Source organism: Oenanthe melanoleuca, chromosome 11 (assembly GCF_029582105.1).
Source record: "Oenanthe melanoleuca isolate GR-GAL-2019-014 chromosome 11, OMel1.0, whole genome shotgun sequence".
In the NCBI taxonomy this organism is placed as follows: domain Eukaryota; kingdom Metazoa; phylum Chordata; class Aves; order Passeriformes; family Muscicapidae; genus Oenanthe; species Oenanthe melanoleuca.
This window is the reverse complement of record NC_079345.1, coordinates 3341315-3357130: the sequence shown is the minus strand read 5'-3', so window position 1 is coordinate 3357130 and position 15816 is coordinate 3341315.

Below are 15816 nucleotides of genomic sequence, written 5' to 3'. Positions count from 1 at the left end.
TTGCCAGCACTATTGATGTGGTCTGGGATGGAGTTTGACTTGAAAAATGAAGAGGAAATTAAGTATAGCAGAGTGATAATGGAATGATCAATGCTGCTTGCTGCAGACTTTGTGTGTGCACTGGAAAGGAAGATATTCTGTCCTGCTGGCCTGTGTAAGTGAGGTGATAAGTCTTGTCTGAAATGCAGAGCTAAATGGAAGTCATTAGTGTGGCAGAGTTAACACTGGGGCTTCACTAGCAGAAAGAGTAAAACAAGAAGGGAGAGCAAGAAGGATGAGATGATGTCCCAGTTTGTCTCTTTCAAGAGAGCATAAATAATTCTGTCACAAAATTCCCTTTTCTCAGTTCCACGGTTCTGTTCTCGCTCATAAACACTGAGTGTAAAGATGGGATTTGTGAAGTCCCTTCCCTCCAGCATTTGAGTAGCCTGGGTTGCAAACCAGAAACCTGTTGTCATAAAAACTCTTTTTTTTTTTGTTATTAGAAGTCTGATTTCCATGGGAAAAATCCATCAGTTTGGGACAAGAATTTTCTTTTTAATGGGACTCTCTGTAGGAGGAGTCTTCACTCAACAGGAAGAACTGTGCTGAGTATTTTGGGCCTCAGAGTAATCTACCATGAAGCTTTTTGGTCATAAGTGCTCCTGAAAACTGATCTGGGCAGGAGAAGCTCTGTGCCCCACCTTGGGAATCCTCCACAGTCAGTAGGGCTGCTCTCTGTGGCAGACATGCCTCCAAAATTCTCCTTGGGCAGCGCCATTTGGAATTCTTGATGATGTTAATGGTTCCCACAAGGGCAAAGGAGACTTCTGAATGTCTGATTGCTGGTAGGATGTGGCATTTATTATTTATCCTACGTGCTTTTCTTGCTGCTTGTTGCTAAACATCCTCATCCTCATGGGTTCCAGTGTTTTATGGGATGTCAAGTTCTCAGGAAGTCATTATGGGCTGCATTAGGGATCTCCATCTATTTCCCATCCTTGCATGCATGTAGGAGTTTCAGTGTCCCCCTAACTGTTTTATTTGGGCTTGTTGCAAAGCCCAAGGGATGGATTTCTGCCCTCTGCACTTTTTATCACAGCCAATGAGGTCTTTCTGGACAGCATCTGATCCACTCTCTGAAATGTTTTCAGCTACTTTCTTCAGTAATATCAGATTTTGAACTAGATAATGGGATTGCCTTATCCCAGTCATATGGCTTAAAATATCTTCTGGGTCCAAAATTTCATTATTTTAATCTTCCATTAACCATTCTATGAACCCTTGCAATTCAGTGTGGCTTTTCTACAAAACTAAATTTCTTAGCAGTGGCTTGTACCAAATCTCTTTATAACATCCTTGAAGAGTCAGTAGCTTCCTAAAACAAGACCTTCTTCTAAAATTCCTTTTCCCCACAGTAAACTTTTATTTCTTGGCATTACTGGCCATTCAGATGCTGTGTCATTTACTTTTTCTATTTAATGCTAAACCAAGTTTTAAGCCATTCCTAGGGCAATCAGCATTTTTTGGCTTTACATTTGTGTAGATAAATTGCATAGAAAGTTTAATTAACTAATTATGTATCCACAGTGAGTCATAACAGCTTTGTAATTCAGAACTGCAGCAGCCTGACCATCACCAGAGCAATTCTGTTTGTGCTTTAGGGGATGCCAATCACTCAACTGGGGCTCTGGAATTGGCAGTTTTGGTCAAAACAGGAAGTTTTGAGGCAAGCAGAAGAGAATTGAATTGATATTTGGGGAATCATTTGAATATGGAAGCCAGCCACAGGTTTCAGAGATCATTAGAGTTTTGAAAGCCTGGGATGAGCAGGAATTTTTCAGAAATTAGATATTTAGAGAGGAACTCTCTTAGCAAAGGCATGAAGCTCTTCACCATCACTGTCCTCCTTGGGTTGTGTTTTCAACCCACTGTGAATAAATTCCAGTTTCCCTGTACATGGCTGCATGGATCATTAGTTGCATTCAAAATTAGAGTTGTTTGGGATTTTCTCCCTTTTCCTCTATTTTTTGTAAAAGTATGTGCATTTTTAAACTGGATGCAGCCTGAGAAAAAACTCTGGAAAGTTTACTCCAGAAATCTGGATTTGGTCCAACACATTATTTCATATCTGCATGCCCCTGATTTTTACCATCCCTTCCCCATTTGAAGCATCAACAGTAGCTGGTAAAAATCTCACAGAGCTGGTCTAATGATCCCTTCAAAATGAGCAGGAAATAAATTACAGCAGGAACCACACTAGGTGGATGACATGATTTAACTGAGTCCCTGAAGAATTAGTCTGGTGATTATGGGAAGTGTCTTTTTAAATGAAGTAATTTGAAATTAAGTCTCTTTTTCATATCTACTTAGCACAGTCTATTGTTCAGATTCTATGGCTCAGGTTGGTATCTGATGTTGAAACAGCATTGCCTAGAGTGTCTCCTGATGGGTTTAAAGTAATTTGAGACCTTCTCATTATTGAATGCTACACTTGCAATGAGATTAGGAAGCAGAGTGGTTAAAGTGAGTTTTTCTGCTGCTAAAAAAGATACTGCTGCATAATTCAGAACTTCTCAAAAGAGAAAATAATTTAAAAGGCTGGAAGGCTGAAAATAATCCACCTTGAGAGACTGCCTGCTGTCCAGAGCATGGAGCTCCTGCAAGCTGCAGCTCCCTTTGCTTCCTGAGGATGTTCCCCAGGGATGGCTCAGGCACTGCTGGTTAAAAATGTGCTGGGGAGCAGAAATGCATGAGAGCTTGGGCACTGTGCTCTGTGCAAACAGGCACAGAGCCATTCTCACTCAAACAGCCAGAGATTTGTGATTTCAGTGTTTCAGTCTGCCTCTTACACTCTCCTGACAGAAATCATTATTCCACTGAAATATCCCATTTATCTCAGTAAATTCAGATGGCTGGTGACATTAAAGGCTGTCATGGGTCTGGGTCATGGTTGTTGCCAGGCACAGGCATGGTCTGGCTGGGTGAGGGGGCAAAGAGCTGAATTATTATTATTTTTATATTATATTATATTATATTTTTATTTTTATTTTTATTTTTATTTTTATTTTTATTTTTATTTTTATTTTTATTTTTATTTTTATTTTTATTTTTATTTTTATTTTTATTTTTATTTTTTTTTATTTATTTATTTATTTACTTACTTACTTACTATTTATTTATTTATTATCTCTCAGGCCTGGTGAATAAGGCCCAGATTTTCCAACAGCTGGGTGGACAGGGAAGTATTCAAGATAAGTATTGTCTGCCTGAGGATGAATTCAGGATCAAGCCTTGATGCTTCTGCTTGGGTAAATCACAATTGTCTGAGCTCTCTCACCCATCCCAAATTGCAATTTTTTTTGCTTCTGCAGTGACTGAGACCAACCCCTCTTTGTGCACAGGAGAGAAAGCTGGAGCTACACAGCCATGAGGTCACAGGAAATTACACTCCCCACTCCAAACATACCATTATCACAAACCAATAAATGATTTTTCTCTGCTGCTGCACACTGTGTGTCCAACAGTCCTGGCAATCTTGCTCTGGAGTTTGAGTGAACCTCAGCCTTTGATTCCATCCTCCACAGGGAGGTTTTCAGCTGGACAGCCAGAAATCAGGCAGCTTACACACCAATTCAGTGCCTTGAGTTGCAAGCACTGGCTTTACAAATTGCAGTTTCATTATGTAAGACAAAGCAGTTTATGAATTGGCAGTGGATGTGATGCTCCAGTGCACACTGCTGGGCTGGGTGAACCTGACAGGCTGAAAGCAGCTGCCTTCCAAAGGAACAAGTCCTGCTCCATGATCCTGCTAATCTTCCAGATTCAGGTAGATCAGGTTTAAATTCTGGGTTAGCTATTTTAATCTGAAATGAAATGCATGGATGGAAACTGTAAATTGGTTTGTCTCGCTCAGGTTTCTCTTGTTATGAGGCTGCTTATCAGAAATAATAAATCCATGCACTTTTTTCTTCTGAAAAACTTGTAAGGTATAATTATATCATGATTTATTTTACAACATCAAGACCAGGGCTTGAAATATTTACTCAGGAAAAAATTAGAAACCACAGAGAGTAATCAATCATTCACAACTGGAGAGCTGAAATTCCTTCTGTGTCCATTCAGTAGACTGAGTACAGAATAACCCTGTTAAAGGTAAAGAATAAAATTCAGGCTTTTTGATTTCTAATGCCCTTTCAGGCTGAGCCTTATTAATGCACCTCATCCTGAGTAACAGGCACAAACAGTAGCCCAGGATTTTTAATGCCAAAACCACAAGGGATTCCTGGAAATAGTAACAATTTGGGGCCCAAATAACTGAGTTTTGTGGCATGTTATTGAGTTTTTGGTTGTTTTGGGTTTTTTTTTTAATAGTCAGATCTCCTCTAAAACTTCCAGTTGTGTAGGATTGTGTTTGGGTTTTGGGGGAGGGATGTGCCACTGATTTTTGCCTGGAATATTTCCCCCTTCAGGTCCTGCTGGGCATTCCTGATGGATTCATGTCCTCCTGGGTTTGTTTTCAGACCTGGCTGCAACATCAGATGCAAACAGAAAAACTTCTTGTGGCATTTAACTGTGTGGGGAGGCAGAAATGCATCCCAAATCCTCAATGGGTAAAAAAGTGCCCACCACAGAGCTGTAATGGATGGGAAGCAAGCTGACCTGAGAAAGAACCATCAGTCTGCCTCTGAAAGAATTATCCCTATTTTCAAGCCTGAATTTTCAAGTAACTGTAGACCAGTGTGCAGAAAATTATTTTTCATATCTAATTTATGTTCACTAAAAGGATCATAAAATTCTCCAGATTCTGCTTCTTTCAATTTCCAGCTGTCTCAGGAAGACTAAGAATTGCCACCATAACTCTAACTCTTGATGTGTGTTTAGTTATCAAAACACTTTGTTACATCACTCCAGAAGCCTTGACATTAATAGTCAATTCTTCACCTTCTTTATTCAAGTGAATGGTGAGCTCAGAATTATAAAATACAGTGGAATCAATGTCAAATTAATTGGTTATTCAATGAAAATCCAAATAACTGAGCAGGCAGATAACCAGACCTGAGTCACAGACTGAGGTCAGCTACTGGGATGGGAGTCATTCCTGTTTCATCATTTCTGGAGGTTCTTGGGGTTTGTTCTGTAGCCTGTTAAAAATGAATTGTGCTTTTGTCATGGTTCTTGTCCCCTCAAAACGAGCTGTGCAGAGCAACCTCACACAGCTCATTTCAGAAGTTGTTCACTAAATCTAAAGTTTATTTATTTATTTTACTGGAGTTGTGCTGGTTTACATCACCTGGGGATAAAATAGCCATTTATTTGGAGTTTCCACCAATTCCTGCAGATCCAAGAGTGAATGTGAATAAAAATTTCTGACTGTGTGTGTTTTGAGATGTCCTGTGTCTGGAAGGACTCTCAGCCCCATCTACCAAATATATGCAGGTGCATTTTGGCCAAAACACCCTGGAAATGGTGCTGTTCATAGCTTTGCTTTTGAAATGGAACATTCACTGAAATTAGAATGTTGCAGTAAAATTGAACCTTTTGATTTGGAGTCTGTTAGTAAAGTTATTTTCCAAAGGAAATAAACCCCAAATCTGCCATTTTATTCAGACTGCAGGAGATATTAATCTTCCAAACTGGCTGTTTGCAAACAGGAATATCTGCTAAGTTCTTTCTTACAGCTTTTTTTTTTTTTTTTCTTTTTCCCTGTTCCTCACCCCAGAGAAGCATTTTCCAAATTTCCCTTCCAGCATGAGCTTTGTCATCTCACTGCAGGTCAAATGAAATCCTTCCTTGCCTCTTTCCCTAAGAAATTCATTAGGGAGCCATAGAAGAGCTGATGATTAGCTGTGAGGGACTTGCAGCAGATGCTAAATATTGTAGCACTGATAGTTTTGTACTCGGAGATCTGAGATGCTGGAAACCTCATTCATTACTGAGGAATGGTTACTCTCATTTCCAGGCACTAGCTAGAGGAATTTAGGAGATAAGTCAGCCAGTGAATGTATGAGCTGATTAATAAAAATTCCGCAGCCCTTAGCCTGGAGTATCCTGAATTTAGAGCTCAGACTCTCAGTTGTTGATGCAATGATGCTTCAACACCGACCTGAAACCACAAATCCAAGATTTGTGCTCCAACCAGCTGCTCCCTGAGCTCTGATTTGGGTCGAGTTTCTCTATAGAGGTCCAAGGCAGCAGCAAGCTGGGTGCCAGGAGTGGGAAATGCAGGAGATGGAGAGCAAAACCAGGCAGAGATAAAAGCAGCAAGGCCTTTGGAGCCTGTTTGATGTGCCTGACCCTGCTGGGAGGAATGTTCCACCTGCTTTATTCTGGATAAGCAGTGCTAACATTTTCCTCCTGCAGATCATCACAGCCTGCTTTGCCAGTCTGTGCTCAGCTCCAGGGACAGAGAGCTGTGTGCAGCCAGGCTGACATGGAATATTGAAATTTGTGCATTCAGCAAGCCAGAGCTGGTTCTGAAGCTGGAGAGGAGGTTCTGTGCAGCCCTAAACCCCCAGCCCTGCAGCATCCTTCTCCTCACAGGTCACTGCATCCCTGCAGAGCCTCCCTGGGGCACAGAGCACCCAGTGCCAGCTGCTGGGAAGGTCTGACCCTCCCAGGTGACCTTCCCAGTGCCTTTCATCCCAAGGAAGGGCCTGGCCCCTGTGCATACCCATTAGGATCCCTAATTTTAGCAGCTGCATCTGTTTACTTGGAGCTCTCAGCAGAGCAGGGAGCCTGGGGCCAAGAAAGGCTTCACTCAGATATGAATTGCAAATGTTTTAAAGCTTCCTTCTGTCCTGCATAAAACCTTCCAAGGTTTTAAAACCTTCTGATGTTTGTGCTGCTCCCATTCCAGGTTGGTCTCCTGCACTTGGATAGGAATCTTCTTCCTGTGCAGAAAATATTTAATGGATGTATACAAGAGATCTGCTTAATGTGTGCTGTGGCTTTGTTGTACAGCAGGATAATAAACATTTCTCAGAGCTACTATAGATATTTGTGCGTTTCAAAGGGTATTTTAGACCATTTTCAGAACTTTCTGCATGATGGAGTGCTAAACTCTTTTAAAAAAGTCCCATAACCACTAAAATCTCTTTAAAAGGTCCAAAATCTAAGCCACCTCCCAAAACTTTAAGCATTTTGTAAGAGTTTCTCTGTGTTTTATGTTACTAAAATCTGTATTTATCATTGTTACTTTTACCTGTTTATCAGTACTGAATGTCACTGATACTGCAATAGAGAACTTGGTGGCACATGCTGCTGAAAATGTACTAAAAATAAAAGGCAAACCTGATGTAGGATTGTGCTGGGAGGTTGGCTCTACACTCATCATCTCTCTCATAAAAAAACCTTAACACATTCTAAATATCTTGATAAATTATCACTTCTCACAGCATTTTGCCAGTGGTTTGCTGACACCTCTTCAAACTCTGCAAACCCTTCAAACAAAGCCAAAAAGTTTTGCCAGCCTCTGATCACTGGTGCAAGCAGAGAGTTGCCTGATATATAGAAAAAAATATTATTATTATTATTATTATTATTATTATTATTATTATTATTATTATTATTATTATTATCATCATTATTATCATTGTTATTATTAGTGCTAAGTTGTAAAAAAAAAATTAATAACACCAGTACTTCTGTATCCCTACTGCTCTGTACACACAGTTTTTACAAAATGAATTATTCTGGAAGAGGTAAATGGGAAAATATTGCTGTTGTAAAAAAAAGTCACCTTACCAAGCCAGCTTTTGAGAATATGGGAATCCTTTATCCTGAAAAAAGAAACAAAGATTTTTGTCCCACTTTTCTGGAGATTAGCTTTTGTTTAATCTTCCAATCTTCTGGCATCCTGAATCACTGACTACTCTAATAACAACACACTCCTTAATCCTTATGAAACATGTAGTGATAATTCAGCTGAAGAAACAATTGGTGCTTTACTTTTAGCTGCCAGCTAAAAGCTTGAGCTAAACTTTCTGCTTTTACATTAAAAAAAAAAAAAATTGAGGGTTTTTTCCCCTTTTTTTCCCCCAGTGAATTCTCTAATCATATATTCCAGGCATCTCCATCATAGATGGCCAGCTATTACTGTGTTTTATTTTATATTCTCTTAGGGAAAACTGAAGATTTACCCTTCCACTTTCTCACTAAACAAGTAAGAAGAGAAAACCTGTTAGTTACAGGTGGTGTTCATATCTAAAGTTCTGATCTTGTTTCACATAAATCAACATTTGTTGTCTTTGGAGGAAAACAATTGTTTTGTAAAGAGAAAAAATATATAGATTAAAAAAGGTCTGCAGAATGTCATTAGTGTTTTCTGATGATATGAGGAAATATGTTTTGAGAAAAGAAAATTCATATTAAATCACTCTCCCTTCTTCACCTTCTGTGAGCTCCTGTGAGCAGACACCCATCCTCTCTAGAGGTACAATTTTACTTAGGGTAAAATTTACAAATCTCACTCAGGGTAAAATTTGCTGGACCTGCAGAGGAGTGAAGAGTAACCCAGGTCAGACCTCAATTCTGTCATTTCACAGCTTCATGTGAAACAAAAATCTACAGGCCAGGCTGGGTGATGATCAAAATCATATTTGCTCTTACCTGACTGACTGGAATTCTCCTTTGGTTTTGTGGTTAGATTTTTAATCTGGTTTAATTTCAACAGAGATTTATCTGCACAGGAAAGACTGAGGTCTAAAGATCAATTCATTTTGCTCCTTCTCCCACCCACCTTTTCAGGAGTAATTTGTTTGCCTTTCTCTCAGCCTGCACACGTTGTATTTGCATTTGTAGATGATGAAATACCTGACTGATTTTTAATACTTCTGTAATTTGGTCCACTTGTTCTCATCCATGAAAAGAGAGGTAATTTGTTTCAGCAGGAGCTGCCAGGGAGCTTTCAGCTCTGAGCTGGAGCTCCCATTCTGGAAAGGCACACATCAATAACCAAGGCTATTTGCTGCTTTCAGAGTGAATTCACTGTGAAGGAGGGCTGGGCCCGAGTTTCTCTGCAATTGATGCCTCTGAAGTGTGAAAGGACACAGAATAAAGTGTGTGACAAAACCTGACTCTTCTAAATAGGGCCAAAACCTCCCTGAGTGTGCCTAACACAGCATTCTGCTGCTGCACTGTGTCCTGGGAAATTTACTGAGCTGTTTTTCCTCCCTGAGGAGATTACCTTCACACAAAGATGGAGCTTTGGATGAGTGCCACCTGAAGCTTTTCCCTTTTTCTTCTGCCTTTTGCTTCTCTTTACACAGGGTGCCCAGAGGGGCTGTGGCTGCTGGCTCCCTGGATCCCTGGCAGTGTCCAGGGCCAGCAGGACAGGGTTTGGAGCACCCTGGGACAGTGCAAGGTGTGTCTGGCCACGGCAGGGGTGGGACTGGATGATTTTTACCATCCCTTCCAACCCAAACCAGCCTGGGTGCTCACAGTCTGCTGTGGGGTTTCACAGGCCAGAGACATCTTTCTGTCAGGTTAAGGGAACTCTGATTTGGTAATTCAAATGGTAACAAAACAGAAAAGATAAGCATATGAGGATGGGATGGGATGGGATGGGATGGGATGGGATGGGATGGGATGGGATGGGATGGGATGGGATGGGATGGGATGGGATGGAATGGAATGGAATGGAATAGAATTAGAATAGAATAGAATAGAATAGAATAGAATAGAATAGAATAGAATAGAATAGAATAGAATAGAATAGAATAGAATAGAATAGAATAGAATAGAATAGAATAGAATAGAATAGAATAGAATAGAATAAGAGGACCCTCACAGTGACCTGACTGGGGGTCCTGTTTATTAGCTCCAGTTTTGGGCTCAGATCTATCTGTGGGAGCTGGAACACAACCCTTGGAGAGTGAGCACATCATCCATCCATGTGTGCTTCACTTCCTTGAGGGGCTGGAGGAGTGGGAGCAAATCCTCAGCACTGCTGCCTCAGAGCCCCAGATTCAGCTGAGCTCTCAGGGACCTTTGGAGCATCTGGGGATCAGACATTTCCTCAGTCATTTCCTCCTGGCAGGAAAAGTCACCGAGGGGCTGGGCTGGAGGGGAGCCAGGTGAGGGACCATGAGCTGGAAATTGTAATTTCTTACAGATAAATCCCCAGGTTTCATGAGGAAAAACCCCATTAGGACACATCCCTCTAGACCTGCCTCCCTGCATGCAAACACAGCACCTTGGGACAATTTCCTTGGATAGATTTTGGCAGAGTTAAGCCCATCCAGAGTGCTCAGCTTAGAAGCCACTTGACTTACCCACCACATTTTCCAAGAGCAATACTTCCCAAACTATTATAAGCTTGATTATTCAGCAGAAAAGCAGTTAAGAGAAATGACTGCTGTTTCTGCCTTGTTCAGTGTGCTGCTCCAGGACATTTTGGCTGTGTTTTCTTGCTCTCTGAATAAAACAGGAGGATCACATAAATATTGGCAGTCCTTGGTGGTGCCTTTTATCCAGAGCTGAGCCAGCAAACAGCTCTGTCTGTGCCAATTTCTCTCTCAAAATGAACGTGCCCTTGTCAGCACCTCCTTGTAGTTATAAATGGAATTTGTTCTGTCTCATACACAGGGACAGAACTATTGCCTGGTAGTTACAGGCTGGGAATTCTTTGGTGCTGGTGACCCTTTGGTGGACCCTTTTTCTCTATGTTTGAAATAGAACAAATCAAGAATTCCATGGTTTTGTTTTTTTTTTTTTAATTCCTCTTTCCCACCAGAATCAGCCATCCTGGAAATCTTTGAAGAAATTCCCTCCCTTTTGGAAATGCAAGTGCTTGGGAGTGTTCTGTATAAATCATTAGATACATGCAGTCTTGTAAAACTACACTGTGCAGAGGTAGGAATAAAGATAATATCAAAGGCTTGAGCTTGTGTCTGGGTTTGCATCTTGTGAACATTTTGCAGCCCAACAAAACTTGTGAGCCTGGAGTGTTGATCTCAGTGGTAAAAGAAAGGTTGATCTTTCTCTTCAGCTTCCTGATTGACTTGTTTTACATTTCAGAATCCCTCAGGGGAGGATGGGGGCAGCAGTGACCACAGAGAGGTCAAAGTGCTCCCAGCCTGCACTGAGCTGTGATTTCAGGGGGACACAGATTCACACCACACCTGGGCTGCTTTCCTTCCAATCCCACACTGAGAGGGGCAGGCAGGGAGGAACACCTCTCAGAATCCCTGTTATTTCACTAAAATGAAGTACAGCCCAGCATAAAATCTAACTACCTCATCATAATATTTAGTTCTACTTTTTAGAGATTTCAGTGTGCTGGGTGATTGAAGTTCTGTAGACTTTCAAAAAGCTGGAAGCACTTTGAAATTAGCCCAGGAATTGTCCCAGAACCTGTAGAAATGAGCCTTTAATTTGCTGTTATTTCAATAAATGGATTAAAGCCCAGCAAATGTATCCACTGACATATTTTTGCTCTTTTGGGAGATAATTTGAAACTTATTTTTCTTCTGTCTATTGTTCTCTTCAATATCCTTGCTCTAAAGATTCATTTCTGTGTATTTTCATTGTTGTTTTGAGTTGTTGTTTTTTTTTGGTTTTTTTTTTTTTTTAATGCCAGTTATATAATAACACAGAGAAATGGACCCTTGTCACAGTTTTATTCAGAAATGCATCATTTCTGGAGTTTTAAATTCTGTTAGAACATTTCTCAAACTCTGAATCCCTTATAGGATAAACCTCTTTGACCTTCAATTTTCCTCAGATATCTTTTTATCAGAATGAAATGAGTTTAATTTGTTTAAGCATGCATACTCACACCCTAATGAGCTGATAGTGTTATCTTGATCAGCTCTGGAAATGACTGCTCTAAATCCTGCCAGCCTCACCCAAGGTATGAACCCTTGGATCCAGCTTGGAATTACAGATGAAGTGCATGGTTTCACCCTCTCTTCCCTAAAAATATCCTCTAAAAATCAAAGTAATTCTGCTGGAGGAGTATATTCATGAATCTTTGCTGAACTGTGTAATAGGTTTTTTTTTCTTTAATCGTGTGTTCGTAGCTTTTTGTCTCTCAGAAGCTTTAAAATTTCCTGGAGTTTGCTGTCTTTGAGCTGAGCTGATTTTTGTGAAATTCTCATATAAGAGTCTCTCAGAAGGAGAAGAGCTCTGGCTAATTTGGTGTGGAACAAGCTCAGAAAGCTTTGGGAGAGCCAGGAGTAAGTATAACATCAGACCTGTGAAAATACAAATTACTTGGAAAATCAGATCCTCGAGGCATAAACTTGTGATTGTTTCCTGCTTTGTTGCTCTGGTGAAGATAGCTCAAAACCAGGGATTTGCAAATGAAACTTTAATTAGAAAATTTTAATGGCTATTTTCTTAAAGGAGGGTCTAACACACTTAAAGGGCAGTAAAAAGCTGCTGGTGGAAGAACATAAAAGCACTTTCTTTGTTTTATTAATATTCTTTATTCATGAGTGCAGCCCAATTATCTTTAGCATTTCTCACACAGTACCTTTAAGATGATGAATGTTAATAAGAAATTTCTTCAACTTTGTGGAGCAAAGGATGAATTCCTGATGTGGGCAGGAGAAAACAAGAGAAGCCATGGAATTGGGGAAGGACTTACCTGTGTCCTGTCTGTCTGGGGAGGGACATGGACCTGGATGCTGAGTGAACATCAGCAAAAGCTCCTGCAGTTGGTCTGGAATAAAGTGAAACATCCTTGGATTCCCAGAGAGGCTTCACTGCCCTGCAAGTTCACCATTGTTCCTTGTCTGCTTGAGCTTCAGGCAGCAGGAAAATTCTGCATTGGTCCATTTGCTCTCACTGAGAACAGCCTCTTGAAAGTGGATTAAATTATTCTGAAGAAGCTGAAACAAAACCTGGCTGGTTAATATCTGGCTGAACATTAGAACTGGAAAGAAAGAAATTTTGGAAGACATTAGGACTTAATTATATGCATGTCTGGAGTTCTGTGCTAATACATTAAGTCCTAAATGATTTTTTTTAAACACAATTTGTCAGGATGAAGCAGTAGAGCTTTTCATTAAATCTGAATGTTGTTTATGATGATTCTGTTTTGTGATGATTGTGTTTTATTACTGATGGTGTAACAGGCTGTAACTTGCAGAGAAAAGACCTGAAGGGTCTTTCACAGCCCTTCCCTTTTAGATTTGTGCTTGATTTTTACAGCTGCTGTAGTTATGGCAGGAATTGAGTATGAAAATCATGAAATCCGAGTTGGGTTTTTATCCCCCTTGCTGAATCTGCTGTAATAATCTGCTCAAATGCTCCTTTAGCACTTTTGCTTAGTGCTGATAATCCAGGCTGGGATTTTGTGTGAGTTCCTGTGATGCTGGTGTGATTGCAGATCTTTCTCACAGCACACAAGCTTTGGGTTGGGCTCCTCTCTGTGAGCATTTCCCTGGCATGAGGGAGCTACAGGAACACTAAACTTTGGGGGAAATCAGTTCTTTGAGAGCTGCCTTCTATCAGAAATGAAATTACAAAAACAAGAGCACAGGGGGAGGTGAAGAACCTTGGCTCTTTCTCTTCATCTTTTTCTTGTGAGCATCATTTCAGTCATCCAGGAAGAAAATATCCCAGAGCATTGGGTTTCATCCTAATATTGCAAATTAAGAACTGGAGCTTTGCTGCAGACCTCAGGGCATTGCTGGGTGTTGTGCCATGGCTCAGGGAAGGGGTGAAAGCCCCACTGCTGCCAAAACAAATAGTTCACAGCAAGGAGTTCAATACTTTCAATAAAATGTGCTAGAATAGCTTCATTTTACCATGCAGAAACCCTCCTGCATTTGGGAAACATGACTTTTATATCAGTTTTAACTTCAACATGTGGCTAATAATTTATTACTTGTAGAAGTAAAAACTGGGAATGTGCTGTACTTCTCCCTCTCCTTGACCTTCTAGGTTTTCATCATTATTTATAGATTACTGCAATGTATTAAAATAATTTTCTGAACCAAAAAAAGAGGGAGAATATCTTTCATGGGGAAAAAAAAAACCAGAAGGGACATGCTGAGTGTAATTTGTGTCAGCAGATGTGCTTAATTGATCAAAATAACTGCACAACGTGTTTGGGTGTGTTTGAAATAAAACTGTTGACCAGTGCAAGTTTTAAATAGTTCTGCTATAATTAATGCATGGCATATGCAGTCCACTCCCTGAATTTTTTTGCAGTTTGCTCCTAAAATAAAACACTGTTCCCTCAATGAATTTGTGACTTAATCAACCAGCTAACTTTATGTTATGAATGTTACTGGCTGGATGCAAAGACAGAAAAAAAATAGATTTCAGGAGTTCTAATAGTAGGCTGAAATAATTAAATAACCCATGAAACTAAAGGAAGTTAATTAGTGAGATAATAACATGTCCATCTTATGTAAGGCTTCTCTGCCAGAGGAGCTGGTGAAAGTCACAGAGGAGAAACAGCTGGAGAGCAGCTGGGAGGTACCAGGGCTGCAGGGAAACCTGGAACAATCTGCAGAACCCCTGAGGAAATGAGAGTCAGGTCACAGCAAAGGTCCCAGCCCCTCACTGGGACTCCAACATCACAGAAAATTTGCATTTAGCCCCTGATGAGAGCAAGGGAGAGGGTCCTGGGGTGTGTTCTCACAGGCTGCTGTCCACAGCAGGGCTGCAGAGCAGGATACATTCCTCATTTTCCCCAAAAAGCAGCACCATGGGGGTTTTTAGGTTCCTGCAGGGGGTGTTGCTGTGTCAGACTAGCAACTGGAAATCTCAAAAGAGATGCAAAGCTCTGCTGAGGGCTGCACAGTGTGGCTCCCCTGGGTGATGGGTGCTGCTCCTCTGCTGCTCCTGGGATTTGGATCCAGGGAACAGGCTCTGAAGTCAGAGAAGCTGGGTGCCAGGCAGCTCAACTGCTCTTTTAATTAAATCTGGTTAGGAAATGATACCATCTTGGCAACAGCAGCATCTGCTAATTGTGACTGCTTGTTCTGAATTTGTTACTCAGTTGAGTTGCACGGGCACTAAATGTTCCTCCCAACATATTTTTCCCTCCCCTGTAACACAGTGAATCATGCTGGACTGTTTTTTTTTTTTTTGTTGTTTTTTTCTGTGAGAGCTGGTGCAGCCCAGACCCAGCTATTAGAGGAGATTGAAGTTAAAATCAGAAATACAGTGCTGGTCCAAATTCTGCTGGAGGTGCAAACTCTCAGTTCCCTGTCAAGCACTGGTGTTTTGTTTATTTGTTAGAAGTCTGTGGTTCAGCACATTTTGGGTTGTGTTTGGGAACTTACACAGGGTTAAACACTTGACTGAGTCAGGGTTTGGATTTCTGTCACTGTCCACAGCCCCACCTGTGTGACAGAACCTGCTGGGCACGGAGCTGTTACAAACACTTGAGCAGTAAAACCGCAATATTTCACCAGATCCATCTTTAGAACCACTCTGCTGCTCTAATTTTATGTGCAACCATGCTGAACTAACTCCTGCTCTAATGAGGAAATTGTTACTTGGATAAAAACAAATCAGCTGTCCTACCTGATTGTTTGTATCTCCAAAGTGTGTGTCAGTGGGAGAAGTGTTTTTTTAAAAGCTGCAGCAATTCTGCCCAGGATTTGTGTACCAGCAGGAGCAAGCACTGATTTGGCACTGCCAGACCACAGGGGCAGAATTTCCAGAGAAATGAGGGTGGCATCACCACTCACAGGACCCTGGAGAGGACTGGTTTATAGCCCAGGCCAGGATTTTGTCTGATTTATCATCTCACTGTAGGGAATTGCCAGCCAAAAAAATAAAAATAAAAAGCTAATTGTGAAAAATAAAAAAGATCAGATGGACCTGTGCATAAACCAGCAGAAATTGCCCATTTAATGGGGCAAATGTAAA